General features: G+C 52.9%; 7 non-coding genes across 7 annotated transcripts; 3 read left to right on the top strand and 4 right to left on the bottom strand.

Annotated features, from left to right (window-relative positions):
- Nucleotides 1-2109: 2109 nt before the first annotated feature.
- TRNAK-CUU (transfer RNA lysine (anticodon CUU)) lies at nt 2110-2182 on the bottom strand. The gene has a single exon. It is a non-coding gene; the product is annotated as a tRNA-Lys (tRNA).
- A 2852-nt stretch (nt 2183-5034) lies between these two features.
- Nucleotides 5035-5107, bottom strand: TRNAV-AAC (transfer RNA valine (anticodon AAC)). The gene has a single exon. It is a non-coding gene; the product is annotated as a tRNA-Val (tRNA).
- A 434-nt stretch (nt 5108-5541) lies between these two features.
- On the bottom strand, nt 5542-5614 carry TRNAK-CUU (transfer RNA lysine (anticodon CUU)). Its single transcript has one exon. It is a non-coding gene; the product is annotated as a tRNA-Lys (tRNA).
- An 820-nt stretch (nt 5615-6434) lies between these two features.
- TRNAM-CAU (transfer RNA methionine (anticodon CAU)) lies at nt 6435-6508 on the top strand. The gene has a single exon. It is a non-coding gene; the product is annotated as a tRNA-Met (tRNA).
- Nucleotides 6509-7542: 1034 nt separating this feature from the next.
- TRNAE-UUC (transfer RNA glutamic acid (anticodon UUC)) lies at nt 7543-7614 on the top strand. The gene has a single exon. It is a non-coding gene; the product is annotated as a tRNA-Glu (tRNA).
- A 584-nt stretch (nt 7615-8198) lies between these two features.
- Nucleotides 8199-8271, top strand: TRNAF-GAA (transfer RNA phenylalanine (anticodon GAA)). Its single transcript has one exon. It is a non-coding gene; the product is annotated as a tRNA-Phe (tRNA).
- Nucleotides 8272-9118: 847 nt separating this feature from the next.
- Nucleotides 9119-9200, bottom strand: TRNAS-AGA (transfer RNA serine (anticodon AGA)). The gene has a single exon. It is a non-coding gene; the product is annotated as a tRNA-Ser (tRNA).
- Between the last annotated feature and the right edge of the window lie 4619 nt (nt 9201-13819).

Genomic DNA, 13819 nt, shown 5'->3' with positions numbered 1-13819 from the left:
TGGGCCTGGGAGTCCTGCAAGCTGAGTCCAAATCTCAGTGGGACCTGCTAGTGTTTGGCTGCAAAACCCTCCCACTTCCCACTTCCACTGCTTTGCCTTCCTTCCCCTTAGATTCATGAGAGACAATTTCTTACCTCACACTGGGGCTACGTCTACACTGGCATGATTTTCCAGAGATGCTTTTAATGGAAAAGTTTTTCATTAAAAGCATATGCGGAAAAGAGTGTCTAGATTGGCACGGATGCTTTTCCGCAAAAGCACTTTTTGCGGAAAAGCATCCGTGGCCAATCTAGACGCGGGTTTTCCGCAAAAAAGCCCTGATAACCATTTTCGCATCGGGGCTTTTTTGCGCAAAACAAATCTCAACTGTCTACACTGGCCCTTTTGCGCAAAAGTTTTTCGCAAAAGGGACTTTTGCCCGAACGGGAGCAGCATAGTATTTCCGCAAGAAGCACTGATTTCTTACAGTAGGGAGTCAGAGCTTTTGCAGAAATTCAAGCGGCCAGTGTAGACAGCTGGCAAGTTTTTCCGGAAAAGTGGCTGATTTTCCAGAAAAACTGGCCAGTCTAGACACACCCATTAAGTCTCCCTCTGTGCCTTGTGCTGGGGAGCCTGACCCCTGCAGGGAGCCTTGGGTAGCCACTGCTACAGCAGAAATTTGGGCATCAGGTCACCCCACTGGGGACAATGGAGGGAAGAGAAGAGTTTTCCCTGCTATTGGGGGAAGCTGGCCAGGCCAAGGCCCTTTCAGCCACTGGGTCTGTGCAGGCTGGAGCCTCCTCCTACCAGCTCTCTGGCCTGAGTCCTGCAAACACCTGAGCCTTTTGCCTGCTTCTGCTTCCCTGTCCATAGCAGGAGGCAAAATGAGGGCAAGTCAACAAAACAAACACCTCTGTGGCCAGCATGGGGCTTGAACCCATGATCTTGGCGTTATTAACACCATGCTCTAACCAACTGAGCTAGCCGGCAAATGAAAGTGCAATTCACAAGTGGCCCTTTCAAGAAATGCGCCTCACACAGCTGCAGCGATGTCTCTGCAACTGCCAAGGGCTCTTCTCTGCCAGGGCCACTAGTGACTCACTGTGATGTGGGCTGGCTAGTCCAGCTGGTTTGAGGTTCGGTCACGGTGGCTGCAGTCAACATGGTGCACTGAGACCCAGGGCAAAGAGGCAGCCGGATTCTCTTGCTGCCAGCATCTTGCCTCCCAGCTACTTCCCTGTCAGCAGCAGCCGCAGCCCCTTTCGGCCACTGGATCATCGCGGGAAGGGAGGCGGGAATGGGGCCACGCCATTCTGCTCACAGCGCACTGCATCATATCCTGCACGTGCAGGCTGCCTGCACACAGCATCCCAGCCTGCACATGCTAGCAGCTGGCCGCTGAGCATAGGGAGTGGCTCCGGCAGCGGTGAGGGATTCATGTGCGGTGGCAGCTCACATTTCCCTAGGTCCTCCTGGGACACAGAAGAGGCCTCCCCTGGCCACCCATGGAACTGCTGGTTCAGGAAAAGCCAACTGAGCCATGGTGCCCTCCTCAGGGAGTTTGGTGAAACTGTTCTACTCTATGGTCCCAGACAACACCTTTGACTCCCAAAGTGCAGCCAATCCCCATTTCCCTCCAGCCCTGGCGGTGTCTGGCTCCCTGGGCACAGAAGGCTACAGATCAGCGGGCAGAGGCTCTGAAATGCACATCCCCCCCAGCCGCTGGGGCTGTAGAATTTACCTTTGAGGTTTGGCATAGTTTGGGGGAGGGAGAAGTGCAGCAAACATTGATCATCTGGCTTGTAAATCCCTTGGTCCTAGGGTTTGGGTTGGAGTCCCCAGGAGGGGACCCGGCCTTCTTCAATTTGCTGGAAGGAGGTGAAGCTACAGAAGCTGACGGGGACAATCAGCGGGCGGAGGGATATTTTTTCTCCTCCCTGAGCTGATGTGGCTAGAACTGAGGAGAAGAAAATCCTCTTCCCTTCTCCTCAGAAGATGGAAATTGCAGTTGGTTCTCTCTCTGCTTCTACTAAAGCTGGACCCCAGAACTAGACTTTTTCTTTCTAAAACTCTGGTGAAAACTGAGAGCCAATTGCTTGTAGACTGAGAAAGTGAGTTGAAGAAATGAACTGCCCAGCACAGGGCTTGAACCCATGACCCTGAGATTAAGAGTCTCACGCTCTACCAACTGAGCTAGCCAGGCTCTGTGCAAAAAGTTTCCTAATATCCCATCCCAGCATAACAGGAGCCTAGTGTTCTCCACTGCCTGACTAAAGGCACTTTCTTGCCCATAATGTGGGGTTCTGCTCTGTGGAGAGGTTTGAATTTGAACCCCAACTCCCGACACACCCACTTCTTTCCCCACAAGGAATGGCCCCATTTCCATCTCTCCAGGGACAGGAGAAGGGCTCTGGCCTGTTCTCTGCAAAATGCTCAGCCTGTTTCATTTTCTGCAGGAACGAGTGGGATCCATGCGCCCTGTTCCCCAGTGACAAGTGTGTGTCCTCTTCTCCCCTTTCCACAGACACAGAAGGCCAGGGGGTTGTACACCTGCAGTGGCCCCTTCCTACTTGGCCTCCCACAAAGCTGGGGTGAAAAATTCCTAGACCCTAGCCCTCCTGCCAGGGCAGAGGTAGCAGGATTCACTCCCATCTTCTCCTGCCTCTGCCCTGGTACTGAGGGTACTGAGGGGCCAGCCCCTTTCCTGCTGCCCCAACTCTTATTCCCACAGTGCACTTTGTGCAGGGGCCGTTGGTCTTTCTGTCAAGGTGCGTGGCTGGGAGCCAGGACTCACGATCCTTCTCCCAATTCCCCCTCTGACGCGCTCACACTGTCTGGCTGCCTCCAGCATGGGCTGAGCTCAGGGGTCAGGTGGGTGACCTGCCCTGCAGCTGTGATGGCATCAGACCTTTCCCGCTGGCCTGCTCCATCTGGAGATGGAGCTCCAGTGGCCTCAGACACCCAGCAAGAGGAACAAAATTTTCTCCAGTGAACCTCAGGGTATAGAAGCCAAAGCACCTGAACCTTGTAACAACCAGCTCAGTCTTAGTAGGTCCCACTGAGATTTGAACTCAGATTGCAGGATTCAGAGTCCTGAGTGCTGCCCCTTACACCGTAGGACCTGTGGTGTGAAAGTGCAGTGGGCACCTCTGACTCTCAGCTCTCAGGCTGGCCTCTGCTCTCCTGGCTCCCTCCAGCTGCTTCATCTCCCAGGACTCCCTGTGAGAAATGTGTCACTTTCACCCCTGGGAGCAGCTCAGCCATGCAAAGCGGCTGCCTGGGGCAGGACATTAGCCCTGGAGGGCAGGGGTGGGTGTGGCAGTGACATCACAAGGGCCTTTCGCAGCCCCTCAGCTTATTGGCTAAAGGAGGCTGGGAGGTGATGACCTCACAGAGAGTCCATGACAATGGCCAGGTGGGACAGGCTGCAGGGCAGGGGCCATCTCAGAGCCCCCCCATGGCTTTGCTGCAGGGAGTCTCCTTGAGAGTTGCCTTGAGGCCTTTTCGGAGCCTTCTCCTTTCCCACGACTAACTGACCTAGATGACAGATGTCGCTGTGGAGAAGGGTTAGGGTTAAGTGCCTCCACAAAAACCTCTGTAACTGCAGCAGGGGAATTAGCTCAAGTGGTAGAGCGCTTGCTTAGCATGCGAGAGGCAGTGGGATCGATGCCCACATTCTCTAACTGCAGCTCAGCTCTTATCCATTATTTTCACTGTCAGGGGCTCAGTGGCCCCCTCCCTCTTCCTACCTGATCTCCGAAAAGAGACAGACCTGGCTCCCCTTTCTTTGCCACCAGCAATTGCCGTGCTGCAAAGCAGAGTGTGGAGATATCAGGCTCTGTGGTGCAATGGAAAGCATGTTGGGCTTTTAAGCTGCAACAAAATGCAGGACTGTGTAGCACTTTAAAGACTAACAAGATGGTTTATTAGATGATGAGCTTTCGTGGGCCAGACCCACTTCCTCAGATCAAATAGTGGAAGAAAATTGTCACCACCATATATAGCAAAAGATACAAAAAAAAAAAAAACGAACACATATGAAAAGGACAAATCAAATTTCAGAACAGAACGGGGATGCGGGGGGGAAGGTAAATGTCTGTGAGCTAATGATATTAGAGGTGATAATTGGGGAAGCTATCTTTGTAATGGGTAAGATAACTAGAGTCTTTGTTAGGACCCCGCCGAAAAGTGTCGAATTTTAGCATGAATAACAGTTCAGAGGATTCCCTTTAAAGTGCAGTTTTAAAAGGCTTTTGAAGCAGGATGCAGGTAATTAAGTCATTGAGATAATGTCCTTTCTGAGTTAAAATGGCAAGAAACTGGTTTTTTCTGTATTTTGTTTCAGCTACCCTAGACTAACATGGATACTTTTCTATCACTATTTTAAGCTGCAGTGACTCATGTGAGCCCAGCTAGACATTCAAAGTTTGTGGGTTCAAGTCCCACGAGTGTCATTTTAGCTGCTTTCTCATTTCCAGGGCGCAGCTTTTACAGAACAGGCAATCCTTAGGGTGAAACTGGGGTGGGCTTGAGTCCAGACAGTTCCCAGCAGACCCCAGTGAGGGTGGAGGGAAGGGCTGGTTCTTGCGGTTGGGGCTGGGAGTTGTTCTGAAAGGCTTCAGGTGCCATTAGATCGTTTTGTCCCTCCCTGTCTCCTACCAGTGCTGAGCAACACTCAGGCTATGTCTGCCCTACACTGCTCTTCTGGGAAAAGCTACGCAAACTTCAAAACCCAATTTGTGCAGCTTTTTCTTCTGCTTTTTTTTGGGGGGGGCCGGGAAGAGGCTTTTCTGACATTTGGCCTGATACACTGGGCAAGTCACACAAGGGAGGCAGCAGGCAGAGCCGGCCCAATGCACCAGCCTCCCAGGGCAGGGGAGGCCAAGTCACAAGCAGCTGCCTGGCCTAATTTATCTGGCTTCCCCAGGTCACCACCCAGGGGCATTATCAGCTGACTTTACCCTGCCCCCCCCTGTCACATGAGCGTTGGGCTCATCAACAGGCTGGTCAGCAGCAGCTGCAGTTACCTGGGCACCGCAATAAGAGAAGACCCTGTGTTTCTGCCTGGATTTGAACCAGGGACCTTTTGCGTGTTATGCAAACATGATAACCACTACACCACAGAAACACATTTCAAGGGCTGGAACTTGTCTGACTGTTCTGTTTCTAGCTCTTTCTAACACCTTGCTCTGCAGGGGAGGGGGATGCTCCTTGTGAACACTCCACCTCTTGTTCTCAGGGAAGCGCCTAATTTCATCACCAGCCCCTTGAGATTTGTAGCTCAAAGCTGGAGCTACTATGGAAGGAGGTGAAGCTACAGAAGCTGACGGGGAACAATCAGCGAGTGGAGGGTTATTTTTTCTCCCCCCCTGGGCTGTTGTGGCTAGAACTGAGGAGAAGAAAATCCTCTTCCCTTCTCCTCAGAAGATGGAAATTGCAGTTGGTTCTCTCTCTGGTTCTACTAAAGCTGGACCCCAGGACTAGACTTTTTCTTTCTAAAACCCTGGTGAAAACTGAGAGCCAATTGCTCACAGGCTGAGAATGTGAGTTAAGGAAGGGCACTGCCCAACATAGGGCTTGAACCCATGACCCTGAGATTAAGAGTCTCAGGCTCTACCAACTGAGCTAGCCAGGCTGCATAGGTGAAGTTTCCTAATATCCCATCTCAGTGTAACAGGAGCCAAGTGTTCTCCACTGCCTGACTCAAGGCTCTTTCTTGCCCATAATGTGGGGTTCTGGTCTGTGGAGAGGTTTGAACTCGAATCCCACTCCTGATACACCCACTTCTTTCCCCACAAGGAACGGCCCCATTTCCATCTCTCCAGGGACAGGAGAAGGGCTCTGGCTTGTTCTCTGCAAAATGCTCAGCCTGCTTCATTTTCTGCAGGAACGAGTGGGATCCATGCACCCTGTTCCCCAGTGACACGTGTGTGTCCTCTCCCCCCTTTCCACAGACACAGCAGGCCAGGGGGCTATGAGCCTCCAGAGGCCCCTTCCTACTTGGCCTCCCACAAAGCTGGGGTGAAAAGCTGCTAGACCCCAGCCCTCCTGGGCCAAGCCATGGCAGAGGTAGGAGGATTCACTCCCATCTTCTCCTGCCTGCGCCCTGGTATCCCCCAGGTGTCCATGTTATTCACTTACCTGTGGGCTTTGGGCACCTGCCCCCATCAAACCTAGTTTAAAGCCTCCTCACTAGGTTAGCCAGTCTGCACCCAAATACTCTTCCCTTCCTCAACAGGTGAACCCCGTCCCTGCTGAGCAGCCCTTCCTGCAACAGCATCCCATGGGCAAGGAAGCCAAAGCCCCCTGCCCACGGAGCTGTAGCTTTCTGTGCCCAGGGGGCCAGACAGCACCTGGGCTCAATGGCTGGAGGGAAGTGGGGAACAGCTGCACTTTGGGAGTCAAAAGTGTTGTCTGGAAACATAAAGAGCCATTTTAAAGAGACTTTGGGGGAGGGCACCATGGCTTAGCTGGATAAAGCACTTGCTTCATAAACAGGAGATCCTGGGTTCAAGTCCCAGTGGTGCCTTGTTGTAACCTTTGCTCACATTTACTTATGCCCTTCTGGGACACAGAAGAGGCCTCCCCTGGCCACCCATGGAACTGCTGGTTCAGGAAAAGGCTGATTGGGGAGGGGTATTGGGAAGAAGGAAACCACAAGCCTGGAGCCCCTGCAGAGGCTGCTGTGACTGGCACTGGCAAGGCAGGGCTCTGACTGCAATTGCTGGGACAGGAGAGCCAGCACCACACACCCTTGTGATTCCCTCAGGGGGTCAGGTCAGGGCGTAGAGAGCCTGATGGAACAACCACTGCAGCTCCTGCAGCCATAGAGAGTCAGGGTATGTGGGCATCAGGTGCTTCTCACCTGTTGTTTCCTTCTTCCAAACACCCCTCCCCAATCAGCCTTTTCCTGAACCAGCAGTTCCATGGGTGGTCAGGGGAGACCTCTTCTGTGTTCCAGAAGGGCATAAGTAAATGTGAGCAAAGGTTACAGCAACACACCAGTGAGACTTGAACCCAAGATCCACTGTTTATAAGACAGGTGCTTCAGCCAGCTAAGCCATGGTGCCCTCCATGACAAGAGCTTTGAAACTGTTCTACTTTATGGTGCCAGACACCCCTTCCCATTCCAAAGTGCAGCCGTTCCCCATTCCCCTCCAGCTCTTGCCATGACTCAAGGCCTGCGCAGCCCAAGACATTTGATCCAAAACAGAACTGGCTCATTTAATGCAGGGAAGGTCAATCAATGGCATTTATCCAGGATGGACAGGGCAGGTGTCCCTAGCTGGTGTATTCTAGAAGCTGGGAATGGGCGACAGGAGGGATCACTTAACGATTGTCTGTCCGGAGGATTCCCACTGGGCAATGGAATTGGCTGCTGTTCTGAGAGAGGATCCTGGGCTAGTTTGGCAACTGGCATGGCCCCGTCTGGCTGTTCTGATGTTCCGTTTGGTTTCTGTTCTTGTCTCCTCTGGACAATGGAAAATGGACCCGCATACTGAAGGGGACAGAAAGTGGCCTGTGAAAGGCTAGTGTAGTTAAGGAGAGACCCATCTTCATGTGTCCCTGATGGTCTAGTGGTTAAGATTCAGCACTTTCACTGCTGAGGCCTGGGTTCAATTCCCAGTCAGGGAAACCAACCTCATCTGTATTAATGAAATCTGCCAAGTCTTTGCCCTTTTCCATCACAGGGAGAGCCAGGGGACTGAGGGAAGGGAGGGGCTGAGGTACCAGGGGCAGCCTCTGACTGGGAGATACTCCCAGCAGCCAAGCACATTTCTCAGGCAGCCCCTTCCCTGCGCAGGGGGCACAGGTCACACACCTGGGTGAATAAGAGCTTGTGGGGACTGGCCAGGGCTTCAAGCAGGCAGCTCCCATTGGCCACAAACAAGCTGGGAGCAGGGACCAGGCATGAAGCCTTTTCCTCTACAGCTGGGAGACACAAAGGGCCCAGCGGCCCCTTCTCTCAGCTGTGCGTGGGGGCAGGGCGAGCAGGGAATCTGCCTGAGGCTTCTTGCTGCCATGTTGGGTGGCTTCATGGGCTGGATCCAGCCCGCTGGCCTGTATTGCCCAGGCCTGGCTTAGAGGGAACCTTGGCTCTGGGCTGTGGGGGAGGGGCGCTGTGGAAAGGCCAGTCTCGCCTTCCTGGGCAGGGCATGATGACATGCGGCCAAACATCCTGGACAGAGAATTACAGGCCAGACAGACCTTTTACCACAGCCAAAGTAACTCAATTGGGAGAGTGTTAGACTGAAGATCTAAAGGTCCCTGGTTCAATCCCAGGCTTTAGCATGTGCTAGTAGGGGCTGATAATTTCAAGTTGATGGGTTTGTTTAGAGCTGCCCTCACAAACTGCCTGGTAGAATGAAAGCTGAGCTACAGCCTGGGGCTCTATTCTTCCAGGGGGCAGGTACAAGGGCTGCACTTGCAGGAAATCAGGTGACACCCCAAGAAACACTCTGTGTGGGCCTGGCTGGAATGTGGCATCACATGAGCATGTTGTTAGCACCAATGTGCCCTCCTGGGGGCTGAGGAGCACTAGAGCAGAACCTCCCTGTCCCCCATTTCTGCTTGGCTTTGAACCAGGAGCCTTTTGCACATTAAGCAAACATGATAATCACTACCCCCACAGAAACATGCTTAAGTTAGTTTTTGTCTGTACATAAACTTGGACAACTATTCTGTTACTAATTCTTTGGCCAAGGCAGAGAAAGAGCAGAGAACAAGACCCCCCCCCCCCTCCCCCCAATACTTCTCTAGACCCTTTGCTCCCAACACGGGGGGGGGGGGAGGGGGCTGTGTGCCTCGGGAGGAGTGACCCACATCATATCCTCAGCATTTCTGCCCTTCATGGATGGACCTATGGGGGCAGGCCCAGATGTTTCATCCTCTCACTCAACTCCTATCACACACTAGAGCAGGGCAGCCCCCGGGGTAGGACTGAGCCATGGGGTGCTGAGCAAGGGGCAGAGGCTGCAGGAGCTGAGAGTTTCCCTAGAGCTCAGGGACCCATAATGAGGCACCATGGCCCCTGTCTCTCTCGGAAGGCACAGAAAGGGATTGACTGGGGACAGGGAGAGTGGCTCAGGGGTTGTGCAGCTTGTTGCCCTGGTTAGGGGTGTGGCCAAAACACAGGCCTCGCTGTGAGCAGGATTTGAACCTGCGCAGGGAAACCCTATCGGATTTCTAGTCCAACGCCTTAACCACTCGGCCACCACAGCTGTGAGCTTAGCAGTCCCCCCGGGTTAGAGAAACTGGTAACTAATCCCAGTGCCTAGGCCTGATGGCACCTGCCACACAGAATTCACACAGCAAACATGGCTCCCAGAACACAGGGGGAGCCTGGGGGCTCCTTGCTGGGCCATGGGGTGAAGCATCAAACCAGCCTTCTCCTGTGGGCCTGCGAGTGTTGCTGTCCCTGCTGTACAGACAGGGCCATAGAGCCAGGGAGAGATTCACTGAATGGGCCAAGGGCACCCAGTGAGTTAGAGCCCAGCTCTGCCCCCAGCTCCCTGCCCCACCCACCGACGTGCTGACTCCCTCGCTGCCAGGGGCTGTTTGCATTGGCCTCTTTTGTTTTCTTTTCTGCTGTGAGACATTGGGACAGTTGGCCAGGGCGTCCCGCAGTTGCCATCTCCCTCTGTGCAGGGGCTGTCCAGAGCCCCGACTAGCAAACGCTGACACTGCTGTTAGGTCCAGACCAGAGGAGAGTGTTTAAGGGTTATTTCGGAAGAAGGGTTTTCTCCCAAAATAACTGCATCTAAACGGTGTTTTTTATTTCATAATAAAGTATTTCGAAATAGCGCCCGGATGCGATTATGCAAATATAGCACGGGATATTTAAATCCTGGTTCCATTTAGAATTTCGAATGTCTCCATTTGCATCCCTCTCTGGAAAGAGGATGCAAGTGTCGACATGTCCTGTGTGTTGCAACCTCCCAGCACTAACCTGATGTTCCTCCCCGCTGTCTGAAGAAGTTTGGGATTCCTCCTGCGTCTCCTGGAGTGGCAGCCCATCAGCGTTGTCATCCTGAAACTGCAGCTGCTGCTGCCCAGGTGTCTCCATCCCAGACTCCACAACTGTCCCTGGAGACAGGGGCTCCCCACACCCCGGGATTCGGTCCAGTTCCTCACTGTATGCACAGTGCTAAGGTGCTTCCCCAGAGCGGGACCTGCCCTCACAGACCCTCACATACCCCTCCCGCAATTCGTTGACCTTGGCTCTGACTTGGTCTAGGATGCAGGAGGGGGGAGGTGGCCTTTCTCTGCAAGGCCATCAGCCATTGGGCCATATGTTAGATAATTTCATGGAGGTTAGGTCCATAAAAGCTATTAGCCAGGGGATAAAATGGTGTCCCAGGCCTCTGTTTGTCAGAGGCTGGAGACGGATGGCAGGAGACAAATCTCTTGATCATTGTTTTTGGTCCACCCCCTCCGGGGCACCTGGTGCTGGCCACTGTCGGCAGACAGGACACTGGGCTAGACGGACATTTGGTCTGACCCAGTATGGCCGTTCTTATGTTTTTATGTTCATAGATGTCTGCATTCGTCCACCTGGACTGCCGGGCCTGCAGAGACTCCCCCTCGGATCACAGCTCCAAGAGGGTCTTTATCTCTGGCCCAGACACTGACAGTGCCCAGTGTTTCTGCCCCTTGCTTGGTCCTGTGATGTGTCCCTGGAGGGGTCTCTGGGGGCTTGTGCCTGAGACATGGCTCTCCGGAAGGCAGACGTGCTCGATCTTAGGCAAAGGACCCAGAAACAACACATTATGGCAAAAAACACAAGGACAGCTCTTGGTCCGCATCCCCGGCCACACAGAGTATCCAGAGGTCACTTCCCCACCTCTCCCTTGGCTGCTCTAGAGCTTAGCCCAAAGGCTGATAAACTCTACTCTCCCACCCAACAACCTCTGGGACTCCTCTCCTGCCCGGCTCCTCACACCACGGAGAGTGCAGGGCAGCCACTCCCCCAGCATCACCACTTCTGGTCTTTGCCTAATGGCCCCTTTCAGGACCTGGGTCAGCCCAGCATTTTCATGGGTGGCCAGGGGAGGCCTCTTCTGTGTCCCAGAAGGACTTGGGAAAATGTGAGCAAAGGAAGCAACAAGGCACCACTGGGAGTTGAACCCAGGCTCTTCTGTTTAGACGGAGCAAGCTAAGCCATGGCGCCCCCCTCAAGCTGTTGGGTAAAACTGCTCTGTGGTCCCAGACAACACCTTTGACTCCCAAAGTGCAGCAATTTCCTTCCAGCCCTGGCTGTGTCTGCGGCTGAGCTGCACAAAGGAAGATACAAGATCCCCTGGGGGGGGGGGGGGGATCTTTGCCGGATGAACGTGCCTGAGGAAAGAAGCTGGAAGCGCAACAGACACACAAAAGGGGACATGGGACAGTTTGAGTCACACACACGGCAGGTGTAGGAATAAGATCCTCCGGAAAAGGGCGCTTTTTCCGGAGGATCGGGGCCAGTGTAGACGCTCTTTCCCGGCTTTTCTAAAAGCCGGAAAAAAGCGGCGGACATTTTTATTTAAATGCCGCGGGGGATATTTAAATCCCCCGCGGATTTCCCTATTATGATAGCTGAAATTAACATGCCCCTTCCGGAAAAGGGGCCAGTGTAGACGTAGCCCTAATGAATCCCCTTTGAAGAAGCCAGATACACAGGAAGGGCTGAAAACACCCCTCTGAAAATCAGCTTTCCATGGGTATCTGTAGCTGGCTCCAAGTCATGGGTCTTGACATCTCGTCTCCCTCCCGAATCCAGGGAAGTGTCTCCCACCACTGCAGTCTCCTGAGGCTCTATGGCCCTATCTGTACAGCAGGGGGAGCAACACTCACAGCCCCACAGGAGGGCCCCTGGCAGCCTCTGATGTTCCGTGTGTGAGCTCCAGAACCAGCCCTGAGTGAGGGAGGCAGGGGGAGCAGCTCACACATGCCAAGGGGCTGGCCAGGGGCACGACATGAGCCTGCCAGGCAGCAGTGACATCACAAGGAACTTTTACAGCACCTCAGCTTATTGGCTGGGAGGCAGTGACCTCACAGAGCAACCATGGCAACAGCCAGGTGGGACAGACTCATTGGTTGGAGGCAGTGACCTCACAGAGCAACCTTGGCAACAGCCAGGTGGGACAGGGGCAATCTCAGAGACCCCCATGGCCTGGCTGCCTGGAATTTCCTTTGTGAAGTTTCCCTTTGAACTCACCTCTAAGGCAACCTCAGACCAGAGCACCCAGGACTCCTCTGCGTGACTGCTGAAATGGTTTGCAGTGTGAATTCTGTGGGTCAGGTGACATCAGGCCTGGGCACTGAGATTATTTACCAGTTTCCCTGGCCTACTGTTACTTAGAGCTGTGATGGCCGAGGGGTTAAGGCGTTGGACTAGAAATCCAATAGGGTTTGCCTGTGCAGGTTCAAATCCTGCTCACAGTGAGGTCTGTGTTTTGGCCACAAGCCTTTCTAGAGCAACATGGTACCCAAACCCTGAGAAGAACGTGGCCTGTCCCATCAGAAAGGACACCTGGGGCTCGTCTACACTGGCCCCTTTTCCGAAAGGGGCATGCTAATTTTATAGGTCGTAATAGGGAAATCCGCAGGGGATTTAAATATCCCCCGCGGCATTTAAATAAAAATGTGTGCCGCTTTTTTCCGGCTTTTAGAAAAGCCGGAAAAGAGCGTCTACACTGGCCCCGATCCTCCGGAAAAAAGCCCTTTTCCGGAGGATCTCTTATTCCTACTTCAAACTTTTTCCGGAATAAGTGGCCAGTGTGGACACAGCCCCAGGCTACGTCTAGACTGGCATGATTTTCCAGAAATACTTTTAACGGAAAAGTTTTCTGTTAAAAGCATTTTCGGAAAAACGTGTCTAGATTGGCAGGATGCTTTTCCGCAAAAGCACTTTTTGCAGAAAAGTGTCTGTGGCCAATCTAGACGCGCTTTTCCGCAAAAAAGCCCCGATCGCCATTTTTGCAGTCGGGGCTTTTTTGCGGAAAACAAATCTCTGCTGTCTACACTGGCCCTTTTGCGCAAAAGTTTTTCGGAAAAAAACTTTTGCCCAAAAGGGAGCAGCATAGTATTTCTGCAAAAACACTGACAATCTTACATGAGATCGTCAGTGCTTTTGTGGAAATTCAAGCGGCCAGTGTAGACAGCTGGCAAGTTTTTCCGGAAAAGTGGCTGATTTTCCAGAAAAACTGGCCAGTCTAGACACAGCCCCAGGCACTAACACTGGATGCAAAGAAGCAAGTGTAATGGGGGTGTAGCTCAGTGGTAAAGTGTTTGACTATAGGCAAAAGGGTCCCTGTTTCAACTCCAAGTGCCCCCTGAAAGGTTGATCAACTTCTTTGAAACCTTTGCATCTCCAGTTGCATCTCACTCTGCATTTCTGATGTGCAGAGATTACTACAAACCCCTGGGCTGTGTCTACGCTGGGTCACTTATTCCGGAAAAGCAGCCGCTTTTCCAGAATAACTTGCCATCTGTCTACTCTGGACGCTTTCTTTTCCGGAAAAGCATTGACGATCTAATGTAAAATCGTCAGTGTTTTTCCGGAAAAACTATGCTGCTCCCATTCGGGCAAAAGTCCTTTTCCGGAAAAACTGTTCTGGAAAAGGGCCAGTGTAGACAGCCCAGTAGTCTTTTCCGCAGAAGAGCCCCGATCGCGAAAATGACAAGTGCTTTTCCAGAAAAGCATTCTGCCAATGTAGACGCGCTTTTTCCAGAAATACTTATAACGGAAAACTGTTCCATTTTAAGCATTTCCGGAAAAGGCTGACAGTGTAGACGTAGCCCCAGTAATCTGTTTCCTGGCAGCCGCTGAGTTGGGGCCCCTCCCCACCGTACTCAA

The sequence above is a fragment of the Pelodiscus sinensis genome, chromosome 19 (assembly GCF_052426305.1).
Source record: "Pelodiscus sinensis isolate ZL-2025 chromosome 19, ASM5242630v1, whole genome shotgun sequence".
NCBI lineage: Eukaryota > Metazoa > Chordata > Testudines > Trionychidae > Pelodiscus > Pelodiscus sinensis.
Note: the sequence above shows the minus strand (reverse complement) of the source record. Positions and strands in the feature narration are given on the sequence as shown.